The sequence below is a fragment of the Vombatus ursinus genome, unplaced genomic scaffold (genome assembly GCF_900497805.2).
Source record: "Vombatus ursinus unplaced genomic scaffold, bare-nosed wombat genome assembly UNPS02014779.1, whole genome shotgun sequence".
Lineage (NCBI taxonomy): Eukaryota > Metazoa > Chordata > Mammalia > Diprotodontia > Vombatidae > Vombatus > Vombatus ursinus.
Window position 1 is genome coordinate 37,431,787 of NW_020954557.1, and position 12,653 is coordinate 37,444,439.

Below are 12,653 nucleotides of genomic sequence, written 5' to 3' on the forward strand. Positions count from 1 at the left end.
GATTAATGACTGACGAAGATGTAGTATATGAATATGATGGAATACTATTTTGTTATAAGAAATCATGAATGGACAATTTCAAAGAAACCTAGGAAGACCAATATAAACTGATGCAGTATGATGGAAGAGGTACTAGGAGAACAATTTATACATTAACAATAATATTTCAAAGACAACTCTGATCAATGCAACAACCAGTACAATTCCATGATGATACATGGCTACCCACCTCCTGATTCAGTGGTAATGGACTCAAGAGTGCAGACTGAGACACTTTTCTCTGGACATGACTGAAGTGGGAACTTGTTTTGCTTGACTATATATGCTTGTAACTGGGGTTTTATTTTTCTTGCTTTCTTAAAAGGAATGAAAGGGAAGTGGGAGAAAAGGTGGATTTTCATTGATTGAAAAAAAGTTGATTTTAAAAATGAAATAATGCAGGTGAAAGAGCTTTGTAAAGTACATAGTGGTAATCAAATTAAAGATCTATATCAGAGTTGTATATTTAACTACAAGTTCCCAAAATACATTAAATCTTTCCTTTTTAAAATAATGTGCAGTATGTGCTGAGTATCAGTCCACACCACCTACACCTGGGGGGCCCTGGAATGAACGGAGTGGGAAGTGGAGGGAAACTGATGGTAGCCTCAGGTGCAGGCGGTAGAAGCATAAGGAAAGAAGAGAAGAAAATTTTGAAAAACTGGTCATACATGTATCATCTGTTGTGTAACAGAGTTAAAGTCGTAGTGATTACATGATTTTCCAAATAAACACACAAAATGCAAGTTATAACTGATCAGTGGTCAAGTCCACCGACAGGTAACAAGCAAGTGTTGGCAGGCAAATGTGTCACGCATTGTCAGGAAGTACAGCATGCATTGGCAGGAATATGTGTGTGTAATGACTTGTTTACAATATGATACTATACAGAAACATAACACAATATTGCATTATCAAAATTTCATTGCAGGAAAAAACTCACAAATTTACAACAAATTATTAAATTTAAGATGTGTAATTTTTAAAAAAATATTTTTTTTGAAATGACACAAATTTCAAGAAAGCCATTAAAGGGGTAAAGAAAGTGGATTTCCAGGGGGGCACTGAGTAATTTTTTTTTTGAAAAGGAGGCAGTAGGCAAATAAGTTTGGGAACTTCTGTACTATACTATAGTGGCCTCTATTTATTGTTACATATTAGAAAAACAAGGAAGTAGTCAAAAACACTAATAAATAAATAAAATTAATCACTTCACTTTTTCTCTTCCTGTTACCCAATATCTTGAAATACAGTGTTCCCATGCTGAACCATAATTTGCCAGCTCAGAACTACTCATTTGAAAGACTATAATTATAGTCAGTGTCTAAAATCCCTGGACCAGAGAGGAGTAAGGTGTTTTATACCTGCTATGAAGAAGAATTAACCAAACTAATCTACCAAAGTATCACTTTTAAGGGACTCAATTAAAGTATTAACTAAGAATTCTCGTTAAGATTCCCCTATTCACAGTACAAAACAACTCTACACAGTTGTCAACCCATACTAGAAGTATAGATTCTCCAGAGTGCAGGAGTTCTACTTCATGGATCTCCAAATAACTCATCTCCTTGCTATCTTTCTGAAAACTGGATGGAAAAATATTAAAGAAATACCTAGATATAACTGCCATTTTCTCCTACTATCTCCTGAAATTAGACATACTCAAATGAGATAATATTTGTAAAGTGCTTAGCACAGTTCTGGGCACACAGTAGGCACTATACAATACAAATGCTTATTTCTTTCCCTTCCCCCTTTCCTAATCCTTTTGCAATATGACTGACATTCCTACCAGCAAACTAGTTGTATACCAATTGAAGTTCTAAGTTATGTCAAGACACTACTAGGAGACACCTTGTTTTCCAGAACCAAGGCCCAGCAAGCAAACTGAGTTTGGCATAACAACAATCCTTTGCGCTCACCCCCTGGATGATCTGAGCCACAGCAAAATCCCAGAACTGTTTCATATAATTATTGTATTGTTTTGACCAGCACCAGGCATTCCCTGAGCTCAGACAAGCACCTGCTGTATCCATGCTCCAGTCATGAAACCCTGCTATGAATGAAAACAGCCTGTCTAAGTTATTGCTCTTAACCCTCATTGTCAGGGTTACAGCTCACTGCATAGTCATTAGTATAAGTACTGAGATTTGCCCCCACTGCCTCTGATTCCCTGGCACATATGTCTAATTTGCATCCTTGCTTGCAAGCCATTTCCCTAACTTTGAAATTAAACTTCTGTTTGATTCCTGACTCTCCTGTTGGACTGCAGCCATCCATAGGTTAGAGTTCAGTTTGGTCCGGTTGACAGGTACTATTCAAATGTAGCGTTAACCCATAAAGTAAAAATTGCATGTATGTGGATAAACAACAAGATCAGAAAGTGAGAAGCATTTACTATTTTCAACAACAAAAAAAGTACTGTTTCCTTCACATAAACCAAAATTCAAGGGATCATTAACCCATGTATTTCTCTTCATAACCGGTACAATCCATGGAAATTTTAATAGGAGGAACATGGCTGTTCAGGGTTAAAAAAAAAAAAAAAGGTAGTGATTTAGACCTGATACAAACAAGTAAAAGCAATTGACCCAAGGTCAAATTGCTTTTAAGCTCTCCTGTTTCAAATCAGTCAACAAAGGCATTGAAGGTACCCTGGCAACAACTTAATGTAAACTTCGTTTGTGAATGATTACAGTTCCCTGAACGTGATGACAAAGAGGGCAGAGGTAGCACTCTCTAACTGAACTGATCATGATGTTCACGGCTGTTTTTAACACTTTCCTTACATGAAACACTATGTCAACTCACACACATTTCTCTCAAATCCATCAATTGAGGTACATCTGTCATTCTTTCTGCTTATTACCTTTCTCTAACCTAAAATAGACACAACTAAGCTGAAGACTCTGTGTGTGTGTGTGTGTGTGTGTGTGTGTGAGAGAGAGAGAGAGAGAGAGAGAGAGAGAGATAGCATATGTATCTTTTAGAGAAAAAATACATTTGTATCAAACTGACACTGTAGTTCCTACAGAGTTTTGAAAAAGTAACAATGAAGCCATGTTCTAAAGAGAGCAGTTTTAAGCACTATTTCCATCACTTCTACTCAATCTTACTGAAAAAATAGAAAACAAGCCCATTAAAAATTAAATGGATATCTTGAGCTTTACAATTATCAGCACTTGACTGGAAAATCCATCACAACAACAGTTAACATTTGGTCAGAAAGACTCCAAAAAATTTCAGGCAGATAGGGTCACGGGACTTAGAGCTATTAAGAAACTCCAATATCACCTAATCCCCTCTCCATTTTAAAATCAAGGAACTGGGGCTCTGAGACATTAGCTGACTTGCCCAAGGACACACAGGTAGCAAACAGTGAGGTAGGGACTGGATTCTAGGCCCTCTGATTCCAAATTCTGTGTTCTCTCCAGCATGGCACGGTGAGACGAGAACTGGCTTAGGAATCAAAGGATTCAGATACTGCCCTGTTACCTTCTACCTGTGTGACATGGAGCAGCACACAACCTTTCCTGTTTTGGGGCCTTAGTTTCTTTATCTGTAAAATGAGAGGGTTGGACTAATGCCTTTAAAGTCCCACTGAGGTGTGAGATATACCACCAATAAGTAAATAATTTAAATAATTACCATATAGGGCAGCTAAGTGACACAGTAGATAGGGCCTGGAGTCATCTTCCTAAGTTAAAATCTGGCTCCACACACTTACTAGCTGTGTGACTCTGAGCAAGTCATTTAACCCTGTTTGCCTCAGTTTCCTCATCTGTACTATGAGCTGGAGAAGGAAATGGCACACCACTCTTTTGACAAGAAAACCCTAAATAGAGTCACAAAGAGTCGAATACAACTGAACAAGAACAAAAACTATCACCACTATCCTCATGCTTCCAAATGAATTGATTTCAATTACTGGCAAGAGACTTGAGTATCTTGCCCATTTATGAGGGTGGAGGTATCCCCTGCATAGCTATAGTAACCATAATCAAGAATAACCCCCAGCACTTATTGAAGTTTACGTGGTCATTTAGGGTAATCACATCATATCCTAAAAGTAGTACAGAGAGATCATCTTCCATCAATATTAATCAGTGATATTCCTTTCACAACAGCAAGATTAGTCTTTGCTGGTCAATATCCAGTTAACTACCTGAATGGAAAAAATAGTAACACTGATAATCTATAATTATGGTTAATCTGAACATCACTATAAATTTGGCTTGAGTCAAATGTCCTGACTTCTGTAGCCTATTTAATTCGACACAAACCACTCAGCCTGGTATTTCAGGGCTGCCGTAATCTGGCTCCAAACCATCTGTCCAGCTTTATTTCATTCTGTTCTCTCTTACTCATTCTATGTTCTGATGAAACTGCATTTCTTGCAGTTCCCTGATCTCATCCTGCCCTCTCTTCCTAGCTCCATGCATTTCTGCAGGCTACCTACCCTCCATGCCTAGAAGGTACTCCCTGTCTTTGAATCGACCCACTGACATCCTGTTCTGCCTTCCAGTCCCATCTTAGGGGCTATCTCCCCTCAGGTAGCTATCCCTGATTCCCCAGCTAAAAAGGAACTCTCCTTCCTCATTGACTTCTTACAATCGTTTCTTATTTATATATATATATATATATATATATATATATATATATATATGTCTCACTCCCCATTAGCTTTTAATAACAATAATTGAAATGTATACAGTGCTTTAAACTTTACAAAGTGGTTTACATTCACAGCCTCCCCAGATCCTCACATTAACTGTGGAAGGTAGGTACTACAGGTATTATTATTCCCATTTTTATGAAGAAACTGAGATTTCAGAGAGCTTAAGTGACTTGTCCATGGTCATTCTTCAGCTAGTTATGGGTCAGGCTCAATCTAAGCCCAGAATGCTTTCCAATATACCAGGCTGCCCCTCTTTAGTCACAAGGGCTGCACGGTTTTTCATCTCTGCACCTATAGGTCCTAGCACAGGTCTGTACCCAGTAAGTACTGAATAACTGTGGGATTGAAAGGCATTGTGGTTTTTTGATTTTTTTTTTTTAACTCAAGCTGACACTAAAAGTAGTTTGAGCACATCCTGCCTGATATGACAGCAGAATGAAGTGGTTTACTTCAGAAGGGAGGCTGGATGGTAGGAGGAACCTGGTCTGGGACAGAAGATTCTCATACATCATCCACATGCAAACATTCCAGCATTATTTATCATCTAAAAGCATGGTAGCTGGCAGTCTAAAATATCTCAATAGGAATCAGTTCCTCTCTGAAACTAGAAACTATTTGCTGCCCAAAGGAATGGTTGACCAACTTTCTTTTCCTGCTAAACTAAAGTAAATAGTATCTCTCTGAAGCACTGCTCCTTCTTCAGCTGCTGTTTTAGGGTTCCTGCTATGCTGTGTGGAGCTGGTTACCAGAGTCCCCCGGTACAGTGCTGTATGGCCAAAACCGAAGCTGACTGCAGACACACAGGCAAGAAATGCACTGTGACTCTGCAGTATTTTAACCTTCCTCTCTCATCTCCCTTCAGAAGTCAAGGCAGTCCATGGGAAAGACCAGGGCTTCTGTGGGTTGGGTTTCCCCACCACCAAGTCCTAAGGCAAATGATTATTTCAGTCAGTGATTTTAAAACACTACATTGTTATTCAAAATAATCTTGAAAAAAGGAGCTATCTTAGAGAAACTCTCTTGCATTAATCCTACCTTAGAATACTGAGGTTAATAGTTTTGCAGGATTAGAGGGGAGAAGTCTCTTCTTGCAGTCCAGCTTCTCAGAGCTGGGGTTTTGATGCAGGCTCCCCTCCTCTGGTCTCTCTACATCCTGGGATTTAGGGCTGCTATACAACTCCCTGGTGACATCTTTACATCACTGGTACAGAAATGACAAGCTCTCCTTTCCATACACCCTCCCAGGCAGCTCTGACAGAGCTAAACAACCCATCTGTGTGTGTGTGTGTGTGTGTGTGTGTGTGTGTTTTTCAGGGATGCCTGGGTAAAGGCATTTGAACTGCTGTTTATAGAACTACAACAAAAACAAAGCAATTAAAACTACCCATTTCTTATTCCTTTGCTATTTTCAAACACATTACACAATATTCCTGCAAACCATGTGGGTTCCAATCAATAGGCATGTTTCAAGCTCAACCTCTGCCTCCAGCCGGCACTCTCTATTAGCCAAACCTGAGCATCTAATTCCCCCCAATTCTCAAAACACAACACTCAAGCTAATTTCTAAGCCCACAACATTCACCTCATCTGCACCACTCTCCAGGTCACTATTTTATGTGCCTGGGAGACCCAAAATTGCACTTGTTCTCTCTGCCCCTCTTTCTTGAAGGGTTACTACAGCTCTTTGTGAACATATTCACAAAGCTCTGCTTTTCCTTACTCATTCCCTCCCACCAGCCAAGTTATAGATCTTCTCTATCACTGAAAAGAGAAAATACTCCCCATTGGCTCAAGGGTAATAACTATCTAATGCTGTTACAAGAGACAAGACCTTATAAGAATAGCCACGTATCTAAACTATGCACCTAGAATTCTGATTTGCAAGAACCTTTGACATACATACTAATCATTGGGCCAAGGGCAAATCACAGTTTGCTGTTATTACTGTGGTTTGAATAGATTATCTCAAGCATAATAGAGTATATGATCTTCAAGGTCCCTTCTAAAATTATTTGAGTTGATGAATTATAAAGGAAAACACTTTAAGTCTAGGTAGAAAGGAGTAGGCAGAGAAGAGGAACACACAAGGAAAAGCAGCTCCATAGTAGTGATGGGAAGCTGAATCACTGCTCTCTCACCCTGCCCACAATATTCCAAGTGCTTCTTCCTGCTCACCTCAGTTTTTTAATGCTTCCACTGAAACACAGATCAACTTTACATCTTCGTGTAAAGGTGAAAGCAAAGTGAAACTATTGGTGCTAGGGATGCTTTGAAGAAACTATGGTATCTTAGCATAATGCATCTGGAATCAAAGTCAGCTCTAGGCTCAAAATCCTGGGAATTCCACAGAGAGGCAGGCAATGGTGCATACCTCAAAAAGCCACTTCCTTAAAGGCATGCTTTTGCAGCATACTGTAGCAAGGATAAACTTTAGCTAAGTGATTTTTATTCTACATCACCAATGTCAAGTAAATGGTACCGAAGTGGAAAGAATCAGGAGTCAGGGAAACTGGTGCCTAGTCTCACTGAGTGACCTTGAACAACCTACAAAGCAGACTGCACTCTCAAGGACAAGTCACAACCTCTCTGAGATTCAGTTTCTTCATATGAAGAATAAATTGAGAGGTAAACTAGATGACCACTAATGTGAGGTCCTTCCAGTTCTATGACTCTATGAAGCTTACAGTTTAAAATAAAAGTTTTTATTGATGGTTTTTATGACCACAATAATCTCCACTGTTACTGCTCCCCTTCCTAAGAGTCATCTCTTAAGTCAAATAATATTTTAAAAGACAAACAAGGAAAAGGAGAGGAAGAAAACCAGGATAACTGACCAGTTCATTTAAAAATTAAAAACATATGTTCAATGTACAATACTTGTGGATTCTCATTTCTACAAAGGGGCAGCATGAGGTTGTGCTCTCCTACCTCTTCCTCCTAGCCAGGCTTATTCTTTATAATTCTGAAACAATCACTTTTGATTTACAGAGAAGAAAAATCAGCAAAACTGATCAATATATTTAAAAAGTCTGAAAATGTGAACCATATACAATATTTTTGAATGTCCCATCTCAGCAAAGGAATGGGGTGGGGGGTGTATTCTCATAGTTTTTCTTTCAAGCCGTGCTTGTTCTTTATAATTTTCTAATATTCATTTTTTTATATAGTTTTCTTTCCATTTACATTTTTGTTGTCATTGTTTATTTTTTTCTTGGCTCTGCTTACTTCACTCTGCATCATTTCATATAGATTTTCCATTTTTCTCTGTATTCATTACATTGGTCATTTCTTACAGCACAGCAATATTCTATTATATTCATGTACCAAAATTTGTTTAGCCATTTTGCAATCAACAGACACCTACTTTGTTTCCAATTCTTTCTTCTTATCCATGGCCTCCTTGGGCTCTGGGCCAAAGGGTATGGACATTTTAGTTAGCTTATTTGCATAATTCTAAATTGCTTTCCAAAATAGTCTTATGGGGGCAGCTAGGTGGCACAGTAGATAGAGCACCAGCACTGGATTCAGGAGGACCTGAGTTCAAATCCAGCCTCAGACACATAACACTTACTAGCTGTGCGACCATGGGCAAGTCACTTAACCCCATTGCCTAGCCAAAAAACAAAAACAAAAACAAAAAACAAAAATAGTCTTATCATTTTGCAGTTCCACCACCAATGCACTAGTTTACCTATCTTCTCACAACTCTTCAACATTCCTGTCTTTTTTGTCATCTTTGCCAATTTCAAGGATGAAGTCTATGAGTTACTAATAAATATATACCCACCAATAACATCTGAAGGAGGACTAGTTTATTCCTAGAATAAACAGATTTACTTCACAAAAGAAAGCAAGTCTAAATCAGCTTCCATTTCTCCAAAAGCAAGTCTTTCTATACCAACAAAAGCTTCTTCCCCCACAAAACCTTTATTAATTAGCACTCATTAATCATAATTAATTAAAACTCTTAACTTTCCCTACAACTCTTAGGGTTTTTTTTATTACCTTCGATACATTTCATAGTTATGTTATCCAGCCATCAGTTAAGATTTTCCCTTCCCCTACAGAAAGCAGAGAGGCACAGTGGAGAGAGTACCAGTTCTGGAGCAAGAAGACCTTTATTCAAATCACATCATGCCTATGAGAGTAACCTTAGTAAAGTTGGCAAGTCACTTATCATCACTGGGCTTTGGCTTCCTCATCTGCAAAATAAAAGCTTTGGAGTAGGTGGGTGGCCACCAAGGCCATCCTCTTGACATTTATGAAATTGTAAAGCATTCACCAATATTTAATTCTTCCAGAAATGCCCAAAAGTTGTAGAAAGAGGGTATAGCCAGAAACCAAGAGCTGTCCATCCCAATCAATAGTAATATTAATTATAGCTCACATGTATATTGTATATACAGCTTTAAGATTTGAAATGTATTTGACATATATGATCTCATTTGATTCCCACAGAAATCTTGTAAGGTGACCATCATTACCCTTATTTTGCAGATCAGGAAACTGAAGGAGGGAGGAGGGAGCAGCGACCCTGCTTGCCCAGGGTCATGCATCCTAAGTGTTTCAAGTGATATTTAAACTAGTCTTCCAGAATCCAAGTCTTTATTCATTATACTATGCTTTCTCTCTTCTACCATTATCAGTCTAATCTGTCTACTAAGAATACTCTATTTCCATATATTGAAATGAAACAATGAAGTCAAACAGTAGTAAAGTGGTTGGAACTTGGAATATTTTAAGTCTCCATGGAGAGGTAATGTCATAGTACACAGTGAACTGCCCTTGGAGTCAGAAATACCTAGGTTCAAGTCCAACTTCTGACATATACTTTGCTGGTCATATGACCTTGGTAAGTCACCTAACTTTTCAAGGCACCAGACAACTTTCTAAGATTATAATTGCAGAGGGAGTGCCCATCCCATAGGTAGAGGGAATTCCCTCAGCCAGTGTTCCCTATACCAGTGAAATCAAAGGTCGAATCAAAAAAAAAAAGCCCCCATTAATAGAAGAAAAGGTAAATATTTCCTTGACCCTATTGAACCAGAGACGCTGAAATTAACCATAACAGATGCAATAGGCTTTTCTACAATCAACCTTGAAGTGTGCTACTTAAGGGGCACTTAAGCATTACCCAGAGTGATGTGATTTGTGGTATACAAGATGTATGATTAAGACATATTCATTTTATAGAGACTACTGAATTAGTATATAAATACTGTACTTGGGAGCATCATCTGACCCTGGTGGATAAGTGATACAAAGCTGACGTCTCTAAGGATCACAGGACTGTGTGATTCTTAGGAAAGAGCCAACCAGGCCATCTTCCTTACTTTTAATTATTCAATTGCAATGGTATGAAGAAGGTTGAGTATTAACCAAAGTAACTGCCCTATGACTTTCTCTTTCAACTTAATTGTATCTTAATATTTTTAAATAGATGATGATGATGATGATAAGAGCTGTCATTTACATAGTATTTCAAAATTTGCAAAGTGCTTTACATGTTATCTCATGTGATATGATGCATTTCAAACAAATGTTTGGAGTTAACAAGTATAACATGGCCCCCCACCATAGCCTAAAATAATGTCCACTGGCAAAGTGAAATTTCCAAGGAGGATAACTGAGTAAGACATGAGCAACAGATACTAGAGCTAACATTTCTGCTAGGTGCTTTGCTGGGAATTTAAGATTCCAAAGAGATAACTCACAAAATTGGTGAATTTTTAGACATGTTCCATTCTGCTCAGAGACCAGCATCTCAAAGAGGAAGCAATACAGCTCAGTATCACACAGGCGTGAGGACTGACACTGCTTCACCATTATTTGTAAATCTAACAAGGGCAATGCTCTAGAGCAGCAATAAGGAAATCAGCTCCATTTCCTGCCAATGCCCAAGAAGAAACTGTCTCCAGCCCAGCAATATGGAATTTAAATCAACTCTGTGGTTGAAGCCTGCAGCTTCAATGCTTCAGGCATAATTGTTCCTGATAAGAAAGAACAAGCAACTGTTGGAGTAGAAAGGAGCAGTTCTGAGGTTTAAAGAGCCCTGACACCAAAAGGCAATAGCATGACAGATTACAGTGATGGAGATGCTATTAAGGAAGAGTCAGCTTACTCTTTGGTGATCTGGTATGAGAATTCCACCCCCAACTTGGGTTCTGCAGGGCGAAAAAAAGGAAATAGTATAAAGATGGTTAATGAGATTTCTTCACACTGGAGAAAATAAACACTTATATTTCTCTACTAGAAAGGCACAGGGAAAAATAAACCTAAGCTGTAACAGAATTACTGGGGGGGAAAGTATTATTTAGATTACATGTCTCATGTTTAGACTTAGTAGATGAATTACTTGAATAGTACAAGGTTTTTGATTTCACCAAGTATAGATATTTCACGAGTTGCTATGACTGAAAAACTTTCATCACCTAGAAGCCAAGCCTCTGGTGATGATCTCAGAAATGAGTTGGGCTGGTCCTCCAACAAAATACACTGGTCCTATGGGCTTGCAGTCCAAGGAGTTTCAGTTTGATAGGTTCTTTGCTACATATACTCTCCAAAAGTACAGCTTAACTGCCCTATCACGATGAAACAACAACAAAAATGGACTCGAATAAAGGAATACGGTTTATTTACTAAATTTAAATGGTTAAACATTTAGCTTGATTTAAGCCTTTGAACTTGGTAGGGTATGACACTATCCTCTTGGATTAATTAACAAACTCACATTCTCTCTCCACACTGATCTAAGTTCACTTTTTTTTCTGTTCCACTCATCCAACCTTTTCTCATAGAAAAAAAAATGACTCAATAACTCTATTATAAAGCATGTATATAGGCATGCTAATTGAGTTACTCCTAACATGTGACATAACTAAGGGCTCTGAGATAGAGAATTTGCCTTCAACCTGCTAAAAGTAGCTAAAATCCAAGGCTCTTAAGAATTTACCTTTTATCAAATGCCAGGCTTCAAGGCAAAGACCTTGTGTTGTAAAGGAAATTTCATTTAGAAAATTTTACTAAATCTTTTATGGGCACTATTAAATAAAAGAAAAAGTGTCAACACCAAAAGGACAATTCTTGCTTTGGGAACCATAACTGAACCATCATTACCATTGCCTCTGGAACAGGCCTGTCAATTGTCTATTGATTCCTCTCTTGCAGTAACTTCCCAGATTAAAATACACTAAGATTGTAGAGGGTAGAGGCTACCTCACTTTTGTATTTGTATGCCTAGAGCTTAGTACAGTGCCTGACACATAGCAAGCCTTTGTAAATTTTTTTATTCATTCATTCAGTCAGTCAGTCAGTCACTTATTCATATAGTTCCCTCAAGACTCAGTTTACATGCTTGGGTCCTACCACTCAAAGCAGCTAGCTCCTTCTCTAAGGCTTCCTTCTATCTACATTGTGTGCATTTTATGTCAATTTATGTGCAGTTATCCTGCCCATTGGAATATAAACTCCTTGCTGGGCAATGATAGTTTTTATTTTTATTTTTATTTTCATTTGTGTGCCTAGTATCTTTCATACCCTTTACTACAGCACAGCTCTTTATCCTAAAGAATTACTCCAACCTTTGAATTCACAAATTGGAAAAATTCTGTCACCCCATCCCTCTGTAACTTCTCCCTCTGATAGGATGTGTCCTTCCAGAATATCCAGGAGGGTATCCTGTATAAGCCATGTCTCATTCCTTTCCAGGCTGTTCCCTGAACTTTCTCTTCCACGCCCTCTTTTTACCCTCAAATCTTTTCAGCTTCTTTCCGTGTGTTGCCATCTCCAACTAGAAAGTAAGCTCCTTGAGGGCAGGGGCTGTCTTTCTTTCTACTTGTATTTTTACCAGCACATAGCACAGTGCTTGCCACAAAGTAAGAACTTAATAAATGCTAGTTCACTGACTAAGCCTTTAATAAATGCTTGTTGACTGACA

The 12,653-nt window shown here is 38.3% G+C and overlaps 1 protein-coding gene across 4 annotated transcripts in view; it reads right to left on the reverse strand.

Moving 5' to 3' along the window:
- Positions 1–12,653, reverse strand: part of OSBPL6 (oxysterol binding protein like 6) — a 257,856-nt gene that overhangs the window by 166,537 nt on the left and 78,666 nt on the right. The window contains exon 2 of one of the 4 annotated variants that reach the window (XM_027866187.1): positions 10,839–10,881. The exons of the other annotated variants lie outside the window; for them this stretch is intronic. The gene's annotated coding sequence lies outside the window, so the exon portion shown is untranslated. The remainder of the gene's footprint in view (positions 1–10,838; positions 10,882–12,653) is intronic. 4 annotated transcript variants of the gene reach the window in all.